Source organism: Buteo buteo, chromosome 20, assembly GCF_964188355.1.
Source record: "Buteo buteo chromosome 20, bButBut1.hap1.1, whole genome shotgun sequence".
Taxonomy (NCBI): Eukaryota; Metazoa; Chordata; class Aves; order Accipitriformes; family Accipitridae; genus Buteo; species Buteo buteo.
In genome coordinates this window covers 2,506,570-2,525,835 of record NC_134190.1, presented here as the reverse complement: position 1 = coordinate 2,525,835, position 19,266 = coordinate 2,506,570, and the positions used below count along the sequence as shown (strand labels likewise).

The window sequence follows — 19,266 nt, the reverse complement described above, 5'->3', positions numbered from 1 at the left end:
AGCCACCAAAATTAACCTGATGAGCTGACTGTGTTGAATGACATACCAGTTCAGAGATAGAAAATTGTGCCTTTTTAATGTTAAGGATGTTGCACTTAATTACAGACTAATAGGAAAATGAAATTGTTGTTATTACAGCATCAGAAAATGAAACTGAATTGAAAATTGATCCTAAACTTGCTGTTGAAATAAAGTATTTTTTCATTTTTCATTTTTATTTTTCAAAATTCAGTGTGTGAGTCTCCAAGATACTGAGGAATTTGTTCTGATCACTGTTAAAATCTCAGTTTTCTGAGAATTAGAATCACCAGATGAAGTTTACTGTATCTCATTTGAATTAATCCAGTTTTGTTCAGCAGCAAACAGATTTTTCATTAATACCATAGTTTTTCTCTAAGAACCAACAGAAATACATTATTTTTTATTATAATTTTACAGAAAGGTAAGCAATTAGAGCTTTTCTTGTTTTCAACAGCCATCTAGATAAAAAATACTTAAATTATTGACACAGTATAATGAAATACAAATATAGCACTTTTGCTATCTATAGTTTTTGGAATTCCCTCATCAGTCATTTAATACCATGCTTCAGTGACTGTAATCATTACCATCTTTTTCTGTCCTTGACCTTTTATTGAGTTGATTGACTTTAATTGATTAGCAAGAACTAAATGTTCCACAAACGTTCAGTTTTGTAGATGAAGCAGATGAGTTCTTGTGGAATACCAACCTGTTCCAAAAAGCCAGCTGCTGAACTTCAGCACCTTCTCCATTTGATGCTCATGGTGATCCATCCTCCATGTCACAGGTACTGCCCCTGTGTATTTACATAGTATAGAAAAGTAAGAAATACACACATGTCCCCCTTGCGTTCATTTTACTGGGAAAAATTACAAACTGCTAACCATTGTACTTTTCAGGAATGGATCTTCAGCAGACAGCAGGGTATGACATAATTAATTTTTTTTTGTGATTTGGGTATGCTGCTTTTTCAATTAGTAATTAAAGGCATCATTTTTAAAAGGCTGTTTAAACTGACTGATACATTTCTTTACATGCATGTTGTTACAAAATCTAAGAACGCTTAAGCCCCATGAGAGTCTAAAATACATGTGCACTAAGAGGGAAATACATATTTTATGTAAGACTTTTTTCTAAAACTAATATAACATGTGAATCAATTGTAACACTGTTGCTTTTGGCTGTAATACGTTTTTAGTCTCTAGTTCAATGAGACTTTTTTAGCTGAAGCTGAGATTAGGAACTATTTCCATCAGGCACATGATGCATTGCTCAGCTCAGAGAAAAGATAATCTTCAGGTTTTTGAATCAATTAGATGTCGTGGGAACAGTTGCCCCATGAGAACACTGTCTACATTCAGAGAAGGTACAGTGCTGTAATCTGTAATTCATGTCTGTTTATATTAATGCATTTTAGCCCAGTGCTGGGTGAAGAGAAAGCAGTTTATGCTTGATAACTTTATAGTGAGACAGAGTGCTCCAGACTTTGCTGTTCAAGCTAAGCTGAGAAGGAGCGTGACAACTGTCCAGGACTAAGGAGACTGTTGTGTTTAAGCTGGTGTGATACGGCCCTTGATCTATGTTTAAGCAACATATATCCATTGCAGTCCAAATTGTCATATGAGTTACTACAATCATTACTAGAACAAGAGATTCCCAAACCATACTGGATGCCGCACCCACAAATCCTGTTCTATCAGGAACTTGTACACCACTGGACAAGGCAGCAGGGATCGTACCACGGTAGTTTTAGCTTCTAAGGCTGCTCTTATTAACATAACCGAGCAAAGTGGCTATAATGCAGGTGAGAGTTTGGGACTCCAAAAAGCATGACTACTTTTTCTTTCATTTTCAAAATGCTGGAGAAAGGAAGAAGCTGCTTAATGCCAGTCTTTACCTGTCTGCATCAGTATGACAAAGAATCAGTTTAGAATTTCAGACCTCATTGTGCACAATCCACTAAAGCGCCTCCGTTGATGTTTCCCTCTCCAGGAACCGTTCAGTTCTCTCTAGAAGAAAGTCCCTGAAATAGTGGGTGGCCGCAAGATGCTCTGTGAAGGCGAAGCTGCGAAATACTGGTAAGGGACTCCAAATACTGACAGCTATGAATCTCATCAAGGGACATTGTGGTCTGACTTTTGTTGGCTTTCTTTTGGAACAGATTCCTTGGGCATGCTAAAATTTTGCTGTGGGCGTTGTTAGGGGACTTCTGCAAGGAACAGGCAGCATTCTATATCCCCTCCCTTATGTGGAATACTTAGTGGAAAAAATAGTGTGTTCTGCAGTGCACAGATTACAACCAGTTGTACAGAATGATTTTAATGCATATCAGATTGCTTTGTATGGAGATGAAGTCCTCAATATCTATTAATATGTTTTCAGTGAACCATGTGGGTAAAATACATGCTAAGTTATAGTATATGATTATTCTCAAAATACACAGAAGAGGTCACTAGAGGGAGAAATTTAGAAATGCCAGTCCTTCATGTCACATGTAAAGAAAGAAGCTTTTACTCTGATCTTTTTGCTGAGAGAATTGAAGATGACATTCACTGAATTAATCATTCAAATAATAAAAAAAAATTTTCAACTTGCTTTTTTAGAGCATCTTCTCTAGTACACTTTCAAAATCAAAGTTGAGTTGTAGTATTTTGATATTTTGATACAGTCTGGGAAAGCCAGTATAGAAACTTGACTCTCAAATACCTCAATTTGATTTTTTTATCTACTATTTATCCTTTATAGAAAGTGCTGATAAGCAAAGTAGTTAAGCATAGGTGTGGTATACTGCTGTGTATATATGTATATACAAGAAATAGAATATGTTTTAAAACTTGTTCATATAATACTGCATAATTCAACTCTCTGAGCTATTAAATTATTGTTTTGTATAGCAATTAACTTTTCCTTGAAGTTACCTGTTAACATTTATCACATAAGAGTTCTGCCCTAAAATGATTACTTGTGAAAGAATGTGCTAATTTTTGACCTTGTTTGAAAACATAAGAAACTACGCTCCACATGTTTCATACTTACTAAACAAAAGGGGGGAAAGTAGTAACTGATCTGCTCTTTACTGTAATAGCACTTGAATTGGCACTCATAGCATGTATAAATAAACTAGCAATAAATCTGTAATCTGAACGCTAAGAAGCATGCTGTGTTCAGTGTCTTTGTTTTGCAAATGAAATTGCATGAAATAATTTCATACAGTTATATTTTACCTTAGAGCGTTTCTGGTGTTTATTAGGATAATGAATAAGGATTGGGGGAGGATTGGACCTTTGTGAGGAAATCTCCAAATATCCTTAAATGTGTTAGAGCAAGGAGTGGTGGTTACTCAGCAGATGGTGCTCTTTGCTTTCAGCTGTTATTCAGTCTGTGCTATGGCAGGACACTTGGTTGTTTTTTCCTCAAACAAAACCAAGGTCCTGGTTAAACCTGATCAGAAAATGGAAAGTGTGTTCTGAAAAAAAAAAAAAAAAAATAAAAAAACCAGATACTATGTGTAAGGTCAACAACTGAAAACTTTCCACTCATAGCCAAAAATAAACCAATTTATGAGTGTCATACAGCTAGTAAACTAAGTACTTGCTTCCCTTGGGATGCTGTACACTTGAGATACTGCAACATTTCAGTGTATAAATTTACATTCTGAGTGTATTTTTCCAATTTCTGATGATAGTCTCATTGACTTACAGAGCATAATGTTAAGAACAGTAGTGTTTTCTAATTTTCCTACAGGTCCTTTAATTGATACATATAGATTCAACTTTTGAAGTAAAATAGTATTCAACTTAGAAGTGTTACATATCTGTACAGTACAGACTTAAAACAAAATTTGAAAATAAATGAAATTTTTAAAACTAAGCTGATTTATACAGGTGTTTAGAGTGTAGAAACTGATGTTTAGCCATGTAAGGAATTTTATAGTGCAAGAGATAGGCACTAATATATTTAGATAGGTACTAACATATTTAAGATATCTCATTGATATTATTTTTTTTTGACCATTGGATGTTGGGCTTGTTGGGTCACTACCTTGAACTTCAGTACCAAACTTCTACTCAAGCCCTAGAGTAAGTGTCAAAAATTCCCTCTGTGGAGCTTGCCCTCAGCGATCGGCCAAGGTCCAGATGTACTCTTGACAAGTGAGCAAGTCAGTGTTTCTTTTGGAAAGAGAACCACCAACCTTATTTGCAGTTTGCTCTGTCCAGATGCTTTCTGAATGTATTATTCTTTGTATACAGATGTCTATTAAGTGTAATATAACAGCCTTTAATCTTTTCTTACAGTAATTGCCTACATTTCTTAATTAAAAAAAGACAATTGAACTGTAAGTAAAAATGACATTTCTCTTCTAGACTGACTTTTTCAAAGGGTTTACGTGCAAACAGATTGTGAATCTCAAGTTTTACAACTGGCGGAGCTGATCAGATGCTTTCTTACTCCTGAAGGTAGCATGTCTTACAGGTTTTTTTCTCTTGCCCTGCTTTACTCTGTCCTCCCTTTTTCCAGGTCACACGCTGCTGTCCCTTCCTCTGTGTGGATCTGGTGCTTGTCAGACTCTCCTGTGAGCTGTTTTAACTCACTAGCAAGGCCGAAAACTGACATTTTTTGGTTTCTGTTATTTTACTCCATTAAAGACCCTCATGGAAAGGTCCAAAATCCACCACGGACAGCAGAGGACATGAGACATGCTGGGGACAGGAAGGTGAGGGGGTGAGGGGCAGAAGGGAGCAGAAGCTCACTTTTGGGGAGCAGTGCACACCACTTTACCTTATCTTATACTGAGGCATCTCAAAATTGGATCTTCAAATCTAAACTCTCTTTGTAGTCTGTGAAGACAGACGTCTCCACACCATGATTCATCTTGTAAGACAGATATCTACGACAAGTTGTAGGAATAACCTTTTTAATTACTTTCTCTCTGTGGTTTACAAGGGGATCTGGTAGGTGAATAGAGTATTCACGTTATCTCTAAAATTAAGAGGGATTAGTCTTATTTTCCTGGCTTTCAACAAGTCTTAGAGTAGGATTTGAGATAACATTTTCTTTCACAATGTATTTTTGGGGAGGCTAAAAGCGCACATGTGTTCAGTTACCCCGGTTTAGCTGGTGAGTGGTCGGTCGGTGGCTGTGAGCGACCAGCAGCGTCAGGTCACTAGTCCATACCCTCAGTCTCTGCTGGTGCCATAGTCCGTGTCGGCAGGGAGAACAATTTCTGAGGTTGGCTGCTGTGAATGTCTTGTTCGTTATTGTTGCCCTAGGAACAAGTTTCAATGGGAATAGTGTGTGACACAGATCAGAACTGTATTATGTTAAAAGACATCTGCAAAGGGTTCTGTTGTTGTAAAGAGCTGTCACGGATCAGGTGGAAGAGCAGAGATGGTGGGCAGTGCAGGAGCAGTCAGCACAGCTGTGTGGTGCAGGGTATGGGCATGGCATTGATGACAATTACTTGGTATCTTAGAAGCAAACTTTAACAATGGTTCTGAAACAGCTGAACAAAATTTGTTTTGTTTATACTTCCTTACCTGTAATCTGTCTATGTCTAAGGTAACAGCCCCTGATAATAGTCTTGTAACAGTTTTTGTATGTGATAAAATACCGAGCGTTTATTTCCAGAAAGGATACTGTACTCCAGATCCCTTGCTGGCAGTAGAATGTCATTTCTGTATTTTAATAATGTCTCCAATAGATGGCAGTGGCTGCTTATTGCCTGATAAATTAACACCATTCCTAGTACGCTCTATAAACATAAAGCAGTAAAACGCAAGTATGTTTGTATATAGGTACTTAAAACATACGTGACACGTAATTATCTATGCTACAAGTTTGTCACCTGTTTTCCATATTTGAACACGAAATACTTTCTGAATATTTTCCTTTTGAGTTATTACAGGGATACTAAGATTAAGGACAAATATATCTCAGAGCATGCTTAGTTCTGAGGTCACTAGGGTTTGTCTACATTTGAAATCTGTTGTGGGTTACCTTGAGTGGTTCATCTTACAATATCTTACATCCAGATTAGAACGCTTTGTTGTAAATTATCTCACATTAAATTGTGCTTTTATGATTGGCATTTTACTTAAATAATATTACAAGTTTACTTGCACCAACACCAGTATGGGTGATTCTATATTGTGAAACATGTCATGTTGCAAGACTGTCAAAACCTGCCACTGTTTTTCTACCGTGTTTTGCTGCTTCCAGGCTTTCTGTTCATCCATGTTGCCTCTTCTGTCCTGGAGTCCTGGTAGAGAGGTTATTATTGTGCTGTTTAAACACTGATCTGAAGACTTGTACATCGTCATGGCCTAATTCATAAGGAGTTCACAAACCAGAGCTCTTGGTGCTGCATGTGCCATATATACTATTGGCTGGGGTCATACACTGAGAAGCTTGGAGTGGAGACTTTTTTTCACCAGAAGGATCTGCATTACTTTAACTGATCTGCAGTTATATAGACAACCACCATGATGCAGATGAAGGAATACATGGGATGAATTCTGGTTTTACTAAATACCTCGTAAGTAGATTCTAGATGAGAATTACCATGGTCTGCTATTTCTATGTCAAGTTTTATGGTATCTTGCGAACTAGGCTACGGCAGTCTCAGTAACACAGATACGAGAATGTCAGACACATTGGCTCTCATAAGCCCTGATACAGACACAGAGAACTAGAAGACCCTGAAAAACACCAAAGAATCAACCTGAACCACAAGCAGAGGACAAAACCCCTGCATGGGGTGAAATCCAGTAAATAGAAATTGATACAGTAGAATATAACTTCAGCGTAGGTGGGTAGGGATGTTTAAATAACTTAATGACACTAACATATTTTTCCAGCCTTTCTTTGTTTCATGGGTTAAGTGCCTTTCCTACCACCTTGCCTGCATCCTGACCGCTGTTCAGCTGTTCTGCGCACCACCTGGAACCGCTTCCCTATTTCTGTAAGTACATACAAACAGAAACAGTGTCCCACTCTGTGTCCCCGAGCATGGTGCTTCATCTCTTCACTTCTGCCTAGCTGACTCTTAATTCCCTGAAAAGGGTGATATCCAGGTGACTGTTTTAAAGACAGAGGTACAGAGAAGAGAGACTCAGTAAGGGCTATGTTGGAGAGAATGAAAGAACCCACGTTAACACTCAGCTTTTCACTAATACACTGCCATTATGTGGCTTTACAATGTTCACAGGAATAGCCAGCTTGGCAGTGGTCATTCATGTCTCAAGGTTGGCAGGGCAACCAGTTTTTACTGTGATGCTTCATATCACACCTGGGGAGTAGCAGTGCACATGAGGAAGCTAACTTTTTCTGCTTTTTGCCTTATAGCTCTAATGCCATGAAAAAGAAAGGGTGAGGAGAGGGAGAGGATACTGAATGATGTTGCAAAGGCAAACAACTTTCGTGAAATACATAGCAAGGGAGTCTGATTTTTATAAGAATAGTGGGGTTTTTTTGGTATTGCTATGTGTTGAATAAAAAAAGTCTTGACTTTTCTTCTCACTGTTTTGGATCATGGATCTCCCTTTTATATCATCATCATCATAATATATTCAAAGACTGAAATAACATGGAAACTTCCACCTTGTAACAAGAACAGTATTACAAACTATGCATGAATGTGCAGCAAAAGTAACACTAAATGTGATAACACTTACCAAATCTGATTAAGCTGTGATACCAGTACACTGAGCCAAAGACATGTAGCATTCCTAAGATGTCCTCTATGAAAAAAAAAAGGTATACTGATGAAAAGCTGAAATTAGGATCAGTGTATGAGTACAATACATCCCTCATTTTTTGAATTTGTATCATTCCACTGAGTCCTCCTTTCTGACTTACCAAGCTTGCTTTTCTCCTACTCCCTTGTGCAAGATTCTCTCCTACTTGCTATTCTGAGCTTCTGCAAAACACATCAAGCAGCAATCAAAAGGAACATGCTTTTTTTTGTCTGGAATCTCTGTCTGTTTGTCAGCTTTTAGATGTGCCACTGTATTATGTCTTGGTCTTTTCTATATATCTCATTACTGTAGGTGAACTTCCCATACGCAGACAAAATACTGACATACCATGGAGAAACGTTTTTCTCTGTTTATGAACCCTAAGGTATAGAGTAAAAAAACCCAAACATTTGTACAATCAATAGCTTTCTTTGATTTAGAGAATGCCAGCTATGTAAAACCATTTGTAACAATCGATATAGATAAATGATACAGCTTGGGTTGTCGTACTGTTCTTGGATAGAGTCACATATCTCTATTATGACAGCCCTAACATTTGAGCTACTTATATGCCAAATTAATTGACAATCGCCAGGGTGGTAGAATAATCACTGTCGCGCGCTTTTGTGTCTTGACATAGTTCTCATGTTTAGGAGGTAATATCTGCAGCTACAGGACAGACTAAGCAGAGAGGTCTGAGAAAGTGGGTTTGAGATCCTACAGTTCTGCTGCCATGTCATGCCCATCTTTTGGCCCACTGGTGAGTCGTATTTGAGTGAGCCCAAAGCCACCCCCTTCCTTTGCAGGTGATCCTGATTGACAAGTGATTCTCTGCTTTGTATATGTTGGCAACAACTACCTGTGTTCGTCACAATTTCCTCCAGACTGCCTGACTTCACTTTCAAAAAGAAATAGGGTTATGAAACCAAGGTGGTAATAAGACCAACAGAAAAGAAACTTTGCTAATGACAGAGGACCTTCAAGGTTGAATGAAGTTGCAACATACATGTGGGTGGTCCGGCCCACTGGGCAACAAGCTTTGTACAACTGTACCAAGTCAGACATGAAAAAATGAATGGAATCTAGTGCCAGTGGTCACAGACATGTCACACAGTGTCCTGCTCCATCCACTGCTGATAAACATGACAGAGGCAAGGTGGGTTACTGGTGAGCAACAGTCATTTCCATGCGGAGACTGCAATTGTAAAGAAGACAAACTCCATTTTTGGACAAGTCAGATAGCTTTGACTCTCGGACAGTGATCAGCTTCCCCACTCTCACACAGTTATCATCCACATCCCCAGCAAACATGGATCACTCCTGCTGTTTCGGGCGCAGTGCTGAAGGTTTGCTTCTCTGAGCTGGAGAGAGAGAGGAGGTAGAAAGGTTGTGCCAGCCTCGCCTCAAACTGGGTGCCTTCTTAAAACAGGCCTATGGAATGCAAAAGTGCTCCTAAGCAAGACATGGCAAGCTGCCCAAGATGCCAAAATGATTTGCTGTGACCCTGCTCCACTAGAAGTCAGTCAGTGCAGCTTGCCAATCTGGATGAATATTGCACTGTCTGACATATTTCCAGTGAACGCTGTATCTTTCAACTTGTTGCAGGAGTGAAAACATGACATGCCTTTGGCTTCTAGACTAGTCTGTTCACACAAATTCTATACAACCGGGTATGTCTGACCTTCCTGACACTGATATTGTCAAGTTTCTGGAATGCAAAGAGAACATAAACTTCAGTAGGCACTGAGAAGTTATCCGCTGCTGGAACGGATTGACCTTTCCCAGCCTATGTAAGTGTTTATCACATGTGCATGGACATCTGGATTTCCTGGCAGGAATATTTAGAATACATGCAAACTTTGCTGGAGTGCACTGCTTATCCTGGAGATGGTAGTGTTTCTCTAGGTGTGTAAATCCATGCATTTTGTGTAAATCACTTAGCTGCTGAGATAAGCAAGTAGGTTACTACTCCCAAGCAGGAGTAGTTGGCTCCTCGGAGCCAGCTAGCTCCTGTTCCTAGTTACAGCCTCTAAAATCTGTTTACAGGGCTGTTTGTGTGACACTCCCTAGTCTTTTTTGGTCAAAATGAGCCGACTGAGCAACATCTTATCATTCATACTTTCTATCCTGATCCCATCTGAGCTTTTTTTACTATGAGCTTTACATGCAATATGGAGCATGTGAACAAACATACTGCTCCAGGGAAGACAGAGTTCCTTATATTCCAAAGACTGGCTGTGTGATAAACATTACTTAGTTTGAATCTGAATGAAAAATCCTGCCTTAGTGCAGGAATGCTATAAATGCAAAAATGCCATAAAAGCATTTCCTTATATAGTAATTTGAAGAATTCATTCTGGTTCTTTTTCTTTGCCCTTAAAAAATCACTCTATGGCAGCTCTGAGTCATTTTATGTTATAAAAAGATGGGTTATTTATGTCATTCTGTGTACCCAACTAGCCCCAAGATGTGGAAACTTAATGAACAGGCTCAAGCAGCAAAAATCTTTACAAAGTTTTTCAGAGTTTTCCTCTAATGTTTTTTCACATGAGGAAAGGACACACACATAGCAGAGTGCTATGGGGCGCAACCAACACATAATTATGGTCTGTGAGCGATTGGAAGGCAGTCAGGGATACCGTGCTGAGTCTACATTCCCAATGTTGTCTCCTGCTCCCTGCTATAGCATTTTTAAGCAGATAGAGGCTGAAGTTTCAACCAGTATTGAACACCATAGATGTGTAAATTGTGTCATTTACGGTCCACTGCCCGCATACTGCCACATAGTTCTTTAAAAATACGGTCAGGCACATTCGTGCCAGTGTGAAAAGTAGTTAAGATGGTGTTGTTCCTCCTTTGTTGTCAAGAATTCTGGAGGTGCTTGTGGTTGGGACAGGAAACCGATAATTTCTGTGCCAGAGCAGCCGTCTTGTTTCTATAGTCATTGCAAATGGAACTGGAGCCTATGTAATCCCAATTTTTCTGGAGCACAGAGAATTCACTTGAGAGAGTTCATAGATCAACACTGGCTTCCAGGACTGTGCTGTTCAGTTTGAATAGAGATTCAGCAGATCTTAAACAAGTGAAACCAGCTTGACTGACAACAGTTGCAGACTTAGTGAAATGACAGGTGGGATGAAGGAACTCTTGCCTCAGTAAAACAAGGTATTTCACTAATCAGCTACTATGTGAGGGCATGGTCTTTTGTCAGCAAAGAAACAACCAAGACAGCTTTTGGGTAAATGCTGACTCCTGAAAAGGATAGATTGGACAGGTATGAAGACAAGTCACTGACTTGCAACCTTTCAGGAGTAAGGGAAATTCCTGCCTTTTTTTTTTTTTCACCAATAGAACAAAAGGTTACTTTATTTAAAAGAAAAAATGTTGAAATAGTTGAGTAATTCACTTAGTTTGTGAAATCAAAAAGCAGCCAAAGACTTCTGCTTGATCAATAAACTAGTGGTTTTCTTCAATTCTAAGTCTGACATATTCATAACGGTGCAACACAGATTAGAAGTACATTAGAGTTTAAAGATTTAGTCTCTCTGTGAATGTTAAATGTAAGATTTTTAATTTTGTTTAATTATAAGCAAGATCATAATTCAAAAACTATACAAGACTGACTAAACCTGGTATCAGGGTGTTTTGATGAGAACTTTTGAGCTTTTGACCTTTATTTTTCCGTTCTTCAACAAGAGGCAAAGCCTTTTGAGCATTCCTCTGCATAAAATGTCTGCACTTGAATCAGAACTCCTTGTTTTGGTGCTCTCTGAGCAGAAGAGATCCAGCAACCCAGACATCTCTCTCAGTAGAAACTTGGGATCCTAACAGAAACATTTCACCCACAATGGGACTTGATGAATGACAGCGCTGGAAATTTGTCAGTCAGCTGCAACTGGTATTGCAACTGAGATTTGGGGAGAGGGGAACTGGTAAATTTGGTATTAACCATCTCTGCTAAATAAGGTTCTTCCCTACTCTGCCATCTTCTCACAAAATCATTTATTTCAGGAAGTTCTCATTCCCATATATTAAAGGCCTCCTAAAATGTAAAAATCAGGTCCATTTTAACATGTGTGTTTACCTTAAAAAATAATGCATTTTAAAACTTTCTCATTAACTACGTTTCATCCTTGCCAAGTCTGTGCAGACTAGCTTCTGCTGATCTACAATCTTTTCTGAGGGTTTCAGTGCAAGCTGTGCAAATTGTTACAAGCTACAGTCTTGAGTATCTGTTGATTAAAATATTAAAATGGATATGTTCTTAAATTCTAATATCAGAAATGTAATTTGCTGATGTCTAGTAAGACAACTGGTAACACATTCAGTGTTTCAGACAGTAAAACCAAAACTGTCCCTGCTGCAAAAGTTTAATACTTAGAAAAAAACCCCATATATATCAGTAACAGGAAACTGCTGTTGTGCAAACACTGTTATATCCTCTGCAGTAATTAAGAGGTCGGAAATACTTATGATTTTACTCACATGTGCACAGGCAGACACAGACACATCCACTTGTATGAGAGTTTAAACGTCCCTAGAATTCTTGCTTTTTTGGCTCAATTTGATTTAGTTGCAAGCTTTGAATACCCCACCTAACTTGCGGGAAATCCTTTCTCTGTGTTTACAGACCATTTTTTTAGTGTTTACTTCATGCAAACTGAGAACAATAGTGGCTTTTTTTTTAATGCTTTTTATCTTTGGGGATTGTTAGAGGTCCCACAGTTCTGCTGTCACTAGGTCACTTCGCAGATAGTTTAGCTTTTCCCAGTTGCATGTCCTGGAATGGAGTAACTCTGCTTTGATACTTAAAGTCAGGCTTCAAAGGCATCTAGTTTTTAAAGCTGGCCGAAGCGTCACGTCTTTTTAGAAAAGGTAAAACCAATTTCCTCTTTTAGACACAGCTCCTTCAGCTGGCACAACTTCACCAGAACACCGTAGTTGGCTTTCCCAAGGTGCACAGTAATGGCAGAGGGATGTGGTTTCGGTCCTTGCGTCTGGTCACACGGCATCCTCTCCCGTGTCCTGTATCCTGTCCCGTGGATGACGGGGACGTGCCTCCGCGCTGGGGGCACAGAACGGCGGGAGCAGAGGGACACCCCCACTACAGCCACCCCCCCGTAGGGCCCGTGGCTTCCGACGCGATGGCTGGTGTGACGGGGAGCAGGGCTGGTCCCGTCTCAGCTCGGGGTTTGAGGGAGTCAGCGAGTTTAGGCGATCCAGTTTATCTCATTGTATCTTGGGTTTGCGACTGATAATGATTAAGAGCTCTTTCCAGAGCATGTTAAAAAATTCCATTTAAGATCTAAGTAAGGGTGTTGTTTGGCTTCTCATGTTTGTAAAAACCTGGGGTCCAAGTATCCTCATCTGATCTGGCCATCACAGACGCTCTTTATCCCAGGGACTTTGTAGTTTATGTTTAATGAAATACAGGCATACGTAGACACAGAAACATATCACTTGGACACCCAGATTGTTTATAGATCACATTTTTTTTTAAATTTTGATTTTTAATTGGATTATAAATGCCAATGTATTATAATGTGAATTTGGCTAAAAGCTGATGATGTGATGTGTACAGATGGTGAATGGGGAAATGTTTCTATTCCAAAGAGCTTAACATTGATAAAAGAACGTTTACAAATCACGACATACATATAACCTTGCAAGAAAGAATTTGTTCAAATTTTTTACAATTATTTATTGTGAGTAGTCATATGTATTGTACTAGAACCTAGCTCATGAAACAGAACTTTGTATTCTTTTTCATTCAGGTGTTGATGAGCAGTACTATGCCATTTGATCTTAAAGACTTCCTAAACCATTAGTTCTTCACTAGAAGGTAACTCATGTACTTTCTAGAAAAATCTAAAGAAATAGCTGGACAGCTAATGTGTTAGGGTGAGCCATGTCTTTTGCTTGTAGTTCAGTTTAATTATGAGAGAAAAGCTTCCTTCTAAGAGATAGGTTATTTAAAATATAATACAATAGAATGAACATAATATACATTATTTTTACTGCATAAAAAAACCACCGTAGTAAATACTGCTAGTGGTTTTTTTAAACCCGATGTGCTACCTACTTGAGTTATGTCTTTGCTTGGGTGGTAGTGGCTGGGGAACCTTTTTCCTTTGTTGATGCTTTTCCCTTTAGACATGATATTATGGGGGTTCAAGTATGTCTTAACTGATTTTTAATCTGGTCTGTTATTTCCGCCAGGTTATTTTTCCTTGTTTGTAGCATTTTGTAAGCGTGCTCGGTAGACCCAAAATCTAGGTCTTGTGTGGTTTTGCACAGACGTACTCTGCTGGTGTTTCTGTTGTCTATTCAATTCTTCATTACCAAGTCTGCGGCAATGCCAAACAGTAGCGAAGAGATGTATCTGGTATCAACCTAGTGATTCCACATGGAAATGTTCTGTTATCTGGTGGTTAAAACCCTTCAGGTCACTTTACACATCTGAACATGATGATATTGATGGCCAAGCTGGAATTCCATAAAGCTGAAAATCCACACTGTAGGTCTGTGCAGGATAATGCCTTCTGAAAAGAAACAAAATAGGTGTTGGGGTTAGCTGACTGTTCTGTGCATACATCTTTGAATGTTCTTAGGGTGAATACCTGCTAATATACAGTATGTTTAATATGCAGTAAAAAGAATAACAGTGTCTCTGTTTTCAACTGTGAGCTTTGCATGCTGCGCATGACACTTTTGCATCATGCAGCAGAAGGCTCTTTGTGCAACAGGGATTATCAAGATTTCTCTCCAGTCACACTCAGTGAAATATCCTTTGCTAGATGTTCTGTCAAAGGTTCCAGGTTTCTTTCAGTGAGCAGTGGGCCCCTTTTTCAGGTTTTACTCAACAGTTCTGATGGTAGGGAGGCTGTTTTAAAATCACTATTCTGACTTGAGTTTCTCCTTTTGCTTCTCTGTTTATCAGTTTCTTGATTATAGTCTGTATTTCTCATATTTCCATTTGACTGATGGTTCATGTATTTCACCAAAATCAAGTAATGTGCTGAGTTAGTGGACTGTGAGAATTCCTTTGAAATGCTGTGCCCATCCACTTATCTGCTTTATCTCAATTATGCGTAAATTGGTGCTGACTGAATAATGGGATATTCCTGACACATATGCGCAACCTGACCTCTCTCACATCAAATGAGTCCCTGACTCCTTCAAGACTATTTTAAGTGTTTGGGTTAAACTGCTTCAAACAGCAAGCGGAGATGAACTTGCAGCGTGATGCTTTCCATGGCATGCTTAATAAACGGCTCATAACTTCAGATAGGCTCACCCGGGTAATGGTGCAATACAGTGGAATCTTACTTGGACTGTAAAGCATATCCTTCTGTCCAAAGCCTGAAACTTTGTGTCTCCATCACAGAGTGCAGCTTTACAAAGCAAAGCTGGAGCTGGTTCCGATTAAGCGGGTATGTCTACAGAGGGCAGCTCAGTGCTGTACAGAGATACCAGCTTTGATTCCCAAAGCAATATAATTACATCAGCGCAGACTCCGCTCTCAATAACATATCCTGCTTCCCAGTAAGAATAATTACACAGCGTCAGAGCTCTGCACTGAGGTAACCACAATGCTGACCCCTTAGCTAGTTAGTTTTGAATTTGCATAAGTATCTTGATAAGTCTGTGCCCTGTGCTGCATAGAAGTATTCTATACTGCAATGCTGGCATATTGTGTCATCTTGTTTTGTTGATCGTGCGTAGCAGAGTGATATGGGATAAAAGGGTAAAACTTTCCTTACTAATCCAAGTCTGCTTGTAATTTCAGATTTGAATTCTAGTGTTTCCTGGAATGCGTCTGAAAAGAAACACGCTGCTTCATTTCACTGCTGATAAATTAGTAATTATTCTTTTTCCCCACAAACAACATTGAGTCAGCTATCACAACCTGGAAAGGTCAGAGCCCACTTTAATTTTATTAAGGGTGCAACCTCCTATCTCCTCAGTGTTCAGCACAGGTCTGTTCTCTGCTCTTTGCCCTGAAAACAGTATGGTAGTTGTGCTATACTTAGACTATATATAGCACTTAAGAGATATCAAGGGTTGACCTTGACCTCAAGCCCTTACAGATACTTAAGCTTTAAGGAGTCACCTGATGGAAGGGAACAGAGGCGGTTTAGCCCATTTGCTTCTTTCTGAAAATTTTATTATCAGTGCTTGAGGAGACACACTTACTGAATATCTTTCTAAATGTCGTATATCTTTCTAACTGTTGTATTTTCTATGCGTTTATTTAAAAAGCCAGTGAAGACAATGGGTGCTTTGATGGTTATGTTTAACTGTGTTTCTCTGTATTGAATGTTTATTTTGACAGTGATCCCCCATTAACAATAAAACCTCTTTCCCTCTCATTTTCCGCGCCTAAGCTCTTTATAATGAGTGTAAAAACCAGCAAAGTTTTTCCCATTTTTTAGGAAAAAATTACCAATATAGTCCTGGATTACCTGAAGTACATTGCAAAATAAACTGCCTAGGATTGACTTGGATGCTATGGGCATTTGTTGTAAAAGAAAGCTAAGCAAAGTTTATGCTATTCCAAGTCTACACAAGATTTTTTAATGCAAAAATTATCTCACCATGATGTGTGATAGTAAAATCCATAACAACACAGTGCCTTACTCTAGTAATAAGCTTTCCTACAATAATAAGTTCAGTAATAATAAGCTTTCATGGAGAGTGTGTGTGTGTGGAAATTGGTGTCACGTTGCAGCTGAGACCTGTCTGCCTGCTCTCAGCTGTGTAGTTCCCTCTCCCCAGCTTTTGGCAATACTTTGATCACATGGTAAGCTGACTCAATTCACTAACCGAGCAAAAATATGTGTGTGTTTACCTTGAATAAGTTCAGAGTGCAAGCAGAGAAGTGCCAGAATTAACAGAAGGTGAAAACAGTGTTTGATTAGAAAAGGAAGATGGAGGAAAGAGGAAGTGGGACCTCTGCTTTTGAGTGATGAAAAATGATTAATTTGGCTCACTGTAATATAAAACCATATTTAGTTACACAAGTAGACTGCAAGTACAGTGACTGTTCTGCAGATACAAGGATTATATCAATAAGGAGCATGTTCTCATGCACATTCCTCATTTCTTTAACTTGTGTGCTTGTGAATGTATAAAATACAGTCATTTGCAGAATGGCTCACAGTCATTAATAAGAACAGACACAGTTTGAACGTAGCTTTTCTTCTGGAGGAAAGTTACACATAACCAGTGAAGTATTTTGGTTAAAATCCTGTATTATCATCTACATCTAATCTATAGAGCAAAGTATTACATTCACCAACACCAATTGCCAATGAAAAAAGGTACCAATTAAATGACACATGAGGCTACATATTGCTAAACTCTGTTTCTAAGGAAACCTGAAATAAGTGTCAAAATTGTTAGACAAATTTAAGATGACAAATTCTTTGCTCTCAAACAATTCAGTCAAGCTAGTAGAGAATATGCTTGAATATGCTAGAGAGTAAATACAGTTTGTCAGAATACAGGAAGAATATCTGCTGAAGCTCCATTTCTAAAAATGTTCTCCAGAACTTTTTGTTTGTTTGTTTAATTTTGTTGTTCACAAATCATTTGCAGGTTTGAAGTAGAGAAGCATGTAGACCTTTCTTTGAGTAGCCCTACCATTGCCAGCTGAATAATGATCAGAAAAATTCTGTCTGAGTATGACTCTTCACTCAACTCCTGCTCAGATTTTGGCTAAGCCAGCTCATGCTAAGGCCTGATGGATGCTGGGAGCAGCACCATTACCTCAAAGCGAGGGCAACACGTAGGCAGGATGCAGTGGCAAGAAATGGCTAAAGGTCATTATGCAGCCACTGTCACCTACAGCGTGTGGTCTCCTGCAGCCATAATCCTTGCATTAGCAATGTTAGGCAGTTTCTTCAAAATCTGCTAAAAAATGTAAAGAAGAAGACCAAACTTCCAAGCTGGAAGTTATAGATACATCAGCTTACCCAAAAAGTTTTTGAGGTGGATCCAACAGCAGCTGGACTCCCGAGGCTTTCGTGCTTCCAGGTGGGATACAGGGGATGCCCACACCATGATGGAGGAGAAAGGATGAGCGCTGTCACCATTAGCTAGGTAGGTAACTATTTTGTTCGTAGGTGCACGAGTTACAAGTTATGAGCTGCAAGTTATGAATTAAAGAATTTGTTAGTTAGAAATCTCATTAATTAAGTGATGAATTAATGAATTCACGTGTTAGACCAGTCTGTACAAAGGGGATTGAGCCCTTGTTTGGCATGTTTGTTAGTTTTCTTTCCTAATGAGCTCATATAATCAAGTTTAATTTACAGAGTACATTGTCCTGTACATTTGAGAGACCCAAACAGACAGTGACAGATGAGCCAAGAAGAACACTGGGACATTTGGCCTCACTTCAGAAAAATCACTAGCAAATGGGGAAGAGGAGACAGATGTTACAGAGGGATGTAAATTTATGGTGAAATGTGCTGGACAGATCTGTTCGAGCCTGACCAAGTCCCACTGTTCACGGGTGTGATACTTGTGTCCTTATAGGACAGATAGCCAGACAGGACTATGTAGAGCACCGCTGTTTCCATCAGTGGAATTACATGTCAAATTCCCAAGCTTCTAGGTTAATCACTGTAAGGACAACATGGCTGGGAAGTCAGAAATGGAAATTTAGCAAAGAATTTTTTAAAGTCATCTTATCTTTAAAACACTTAAATGTTAGAGATGCACCTTATCCTAGTCTGATTTCACTTTCTGTTTGAGCCCAGATTCTCAGTATCTTAGATTAGGCAATGTGCCTGGAACACATTGCTTCCTTTATTACTGCTTTAATTTGCCATCCCATTGCTTCTCAAGCATAGTCCTTCATGGAGGCATCAAGCTTCCCTGCAGTGTGACAACTGTCAATAATACAGCATGTTAATTGTTGCAGACAACCTAATACTTATGTTCAGCATAAAATGCAAACTGGTATTTATAATTTTGTTCAGTTTTTTTCTCCCTCTGTCCTAACCTCTCCTAGTCAAAACCATTTTTTATAGTATATTATAAGGTAAGTATATCTATATGTACTTTCCCAAAGCACTAAATTCTGTCAATTCAGAACACTCAATGTTGAATTTTACTAATTATTCAAAAGTATCTACTTCAGGTGTCTAAACTTAAAAAAACCAACAAGTAGACTGATTATTGCCTGACATGTTTTTCCTTATACACCTCTATAAGAGAGAAGCTTTAAAACAGTACAATAATAGGTTGGATTTTGATGTCTGCTCATCTCAAGATGGCCATTCAATAAAGGAAATGCTGTCTTTTTGGCATTTGAACAGTGATCTGATGATTTGCCTAATGGAATAATCTTGGTTTTAAGGTTACCAGTCCATTGTGTGCTATCAGATCAGGCAAAGGTTAATATACTACTTCCTGTCATGCACCAGGTCTGGTATGGGGAAAGGATTTAGGTGCTTATAGGAAGAGAATTAAATGGAAGAACATCCCACTCATCCAACTG

General features: G+C 38.8%; 1 long non-coding RNA gene across 1 annotated transcript in view; it reads left to right on the top strand.

Moving 5' to 3' along the window:
* LOC142042476 (uncharacterized) overlaps window positions 1-19,266 on the top strand; it is a 41,770-nt gene that overhangs the window by 16,249 nt on the left and 6,255 nt on the right. The window contains exons 4-10 of the long non-coding RNA XR_012653784.1: window positions 691-808; window positions 2,014-2,099; window positions 4,540-4,735; window positions 6,241-6,556; window positions 6,879-6,982; window positions 8,564-15,340; window positions 15,547-17,861. This is a non-coding gene — a long non-coding RNA (uncharacterized LOC142042476). The remainder of the gene's footprint in view (window positions 1-690; window positions 809-2,013; window positions 2,100-4,539; window positions 4,736-6,240; window positions 6,557-6,878; window positions 6,983-8,563; window positions 15,341-15,546; window positions 17,862-19,266) is intronic.